Here is a 3,652-nt window from a genome sequence, read left to right as displayed (position 1 = left end):
TGCACTCTGACACCCACGATATGAAATGAATTAATGTTTCTGTGTGTGTAGACTGAAGCCTGCTATGCACTCTCCTTGAAGAAGCTGATAAAATCATCACTCAGATAATTTTCTGCAGTGCTTGGCCAGTCCTTCCTAAACCTGAAACAATTTGAAGGTGGCCAGAAGATCAAATGAGACAACACGTGTAAATATTCATAAGCTACATCGTGCTATATGAATGAAAGCTGCCACAAAAGAGAAAAATATGTGAATCAGGCTGGGGTGGGGGGAATTCAAAGAACCAATAGTCAGAGACTATTTCTTTTTTCTGCATTTCTTTTGTAATATTTTATCTATTTATTTTATTATTATTATTTTTTTTTGTCTTTCAAACTTTTATTTAGGGATACTGATCCATGATGGGTTTTAGATCTTGTTGAATGCAGCCACATCCATAGACTGTACATACTCGTCAAAAGCAGTGATCTGCTCCTCCAGCATGTCTGTCCCAACTTTGTCATCTTCAACTACACACTGTATTTGAAGTTTTTTAATGCCATACCCAACCAGAACTAGTTTAGAAGAGCCCCAGACTAAGCCGTCTGCTTGAATGCTTCTGACGCACTCCTCTAGTTTTGCATATCGGTCTCATCATCCCAAGGTTTCACATCTAATAAGATGGAAGACTTGGTGACAACTGTTTGTTTTCTGGCTTTCTTTGACTCATACTGGGCAAGGCATTCTTCTCTTAGCCTCCTGACTTCTTCACTTCCCTCCTCCTCATCAGATCCAAAGAGATCCATGTCATCATCATCTTCACTATCCACTTTCTGCAGTGTCTTCCACATTAGCAGGGTCATACTTGCCCAAAGCTTTCTTCACTCCTGGCAGCCTGGCCTTTTCCTTCTCATAAGATTTGACGTGATTATACCAATGGAGGGCATGACATAAGTCGGCAGGTGGTGGGCCGGAGACGGCTTCAAATACTGCCATATTTGCTTGTGACAGCATATACCCCTCTATGTAACTCTTGTCCACCGAGTAGTCACTGGGCACCTGGAGGCCAGTGGGGCTTTTCAAGTCTCCAAAACCCATGGCGACAACTAATCGAGAACTGGGAGACAGTGGAGGAAAAGAGGCACACAACTGGTCAGTACTGAGCACTAAGAGGAAAAAAAAAAGGCCTTTTGTAATATTTTAAACTTCCTGGTTTATCTGATGACCTCTCAACCCTTCTAGAAGTCTCCTCCTAGAATCACATTCTCCATAAAGCTTAAGTGAAACTTTTCCTCTAGTCCAATATGTTACTAATTCCACTATAAACCCTAACCAGCATAATGCATTTCTCAATTAGCACATTGCATGTGTGCAGTTATTTATTTATACACTTTCCTCCCACTAGAAACAGAAGTCACTTGTATTCCTCCCTATTTGCTTGTCACATATTGTATTAGGCATTTAATTCACATGTTCTGAAAAGTTTTAGATGTTCTGCCAGAACAGAAGTCTGTGGTCTGTCTGGACTAACTAGAGGTTGTGTACACATGCTCAGATCCTCTGAGTTTCCAGCACAGGGTCCCTGGGAGCTATACTGTATTTCTTATTCTGATAAAGTTCATTTTTGTTGCTGTCATCCTTAAAGTAGTCCTTAAACATCCTTAAACTAGACCTGGAGAAAAAAATAATCCATGGAATTTGGGTCCCTGTAATTGTCAGACACAGTGATGATGATTTCAGAGACTGGTCTAAGCTGGTGCAAATGATCCCTGGGGACTAAGAGAGTTTTCTCAATGCTCCCCAAACAATAATTCATAGACATCTACATCCAGCAATACATTTGAGTACATGGTGGCTTGTATATGATGGAGGAGTACATTCTCCCATCACTCCTTCTTGTCTGAGGAAACAGTTTTGTTTCCCAGGATGGTTTGGAGCTACGGTTTGCATCTCTAGGACAGTTCTGTGAAAAAGATGAAGATAGAGGACTGTTTTCTCTATCACTCACTGCTGACTAAAAGACATGAGATATCTGTCTTGCAAACCACCTTTCTCAATTTAGTTACATCAGAGAATCAAATAAATGTGTGTTTTATCTACTTAATCTCATGAATTCTATGCAAGCCTAGCCCAGTGGCTGACTGTGACAAGCCATCAGAAATCTCTTTTTAATTTTATATTTTCCCATTTCACAACTGCTTGATAAATGATTGTATCTGACAGCATTTAATCCATGTAAGAGTAATCACTGGCGAAGAGGGCTTTGGAAGAATTGTCTGTATACTGTCCTTCTTCTTGTGTATCCCTTTACACAAGATCCCTGCTTTCTAATCAGCAGATACACCGCACACTGACAGAGTCTTTCATTATATGCTCTATTTAGAGCTTCAGTACTTTTTACTGCTGGTACATGATAAAAAGTAAAGATGCGCCCCCTACTACAAAAACAGATTTATTAATAAATAGCTGACACTTTGTACTTTTGCAGAATATCAAAGCAATTAGTGACAACCGTAGAATGATTTTCAATACCTACAGAGTGAAATATCATATTGATTCAAGCTCAAAGCTTTCTCTAAATAACAGCTAAGGGATTGTCTACTGCATCTGGTCAATTCTTTTAAAGAACAGGTGGTAAAAAAGAAAACACATCAGTAAAACTGCTTTGAATGGTTCAACTGGATATATTAGCCAATTTGCCAATATAAAATAACTAGTAGAATAATGGCACAGAAAATTATTTTGGTTTCTTTTTTATCTTATATTTACATATAGGTGTATACACATTGGATAAAGAAATGGCAACCCACCCCAGTGTTCTTGCCTGGAGAATCCCAGGGACGGGGGAGCCTGGTGGGCTGCTGTCTATGGGGTCGCACAGAGTCGGACATGACTGAAGCGACTTAACAGCAGCAGCACATTTGTATGTTTATATATGCATTTTATTGACATGCTTGTGTGTGTGTGTATATATATATATATATATATATATATATATGTATGTATTTTACTCACATATAAGCCGATGATAAAGTTCACCATTTTTGGATTTCACATAAAATTGAGATATTCATTTGATTTAAAAGGTAAAGGAGGGTTCACTGTGGGGAAAAATGGAATATTTAGATCACGAAACCTTAGATTCACAAAGTCATGGGTCTAGGAAGCAGAAGAAATTTAAAGAGATGTACTAGTCTAGTTTTTTTCCCTGGGGAAATACGATGTTCTTCCTACCCCCAACTTGTGACGACTCAGGCAATAGTACAGATGAAACACTGAAGCCAGGAAACAGAATCTGATTATCTATCAAATAAAAATTTGTGATGGATCAAGAAATCTGCCATCACCAGTTCTCAGTGCTTCCATCCAGAGAGTTTGCTTCATTCATTCATACATTCATTCATTCAATGTCTACCAAGTTCTGACCACTATTCTAGGTGCTGAGGAGGCAGCAGAGAATGAACACAGCCAACAGCCTTCGTGGCTCTTTTGCTGCACTCAAAAGAGATGGTCATAAATAAGGAAGGAAATGGTATTTTAAAGAATGAGGAACGCTATGGAAGAGAGTAGGGCACGTCCATTAAAGCACACAGAGGGATGGGGGAAATGGACTGCTATGTTTTGAATATGATGGTCAGGCAAAACCTCATTTTTTTCTTTTTTTAATTTGAGT

At 39.0% G+C, this 3,652-nt stretch overlaps 1 pseudogene; it reads right to left on the bottom strand.

The window, feature by feature from the left end:
• Window positions 1–408: 408 nt before the first annotated feature.
• Window positions 409–1,077, bottom strand: LOC138088535 (elongation factor 1-beta pseudogene; annotated as a pseudogene).
• Between the last annotated feature and the right edge of the window lie 2,575 nt (window positions 1,078–3,652).

The sequence above is a fragment of the Capricornis sumatraensis genome, chromosome 1 (assembly GCF_032405125.1).
Source record: "Capricornis sumatraensis isolate serow.1 chromosome 1, serow.2, whole genome shotgun sequence".
NCBI lineage: Eukaryota > Metazoa > Chordata > Mammalia > Artiodactyla > Bovidae > Capricornis > Capricornis sumatraensis.
This window is presented reverse-complemented; position numbering and strand designations above follow the sequence as displayed.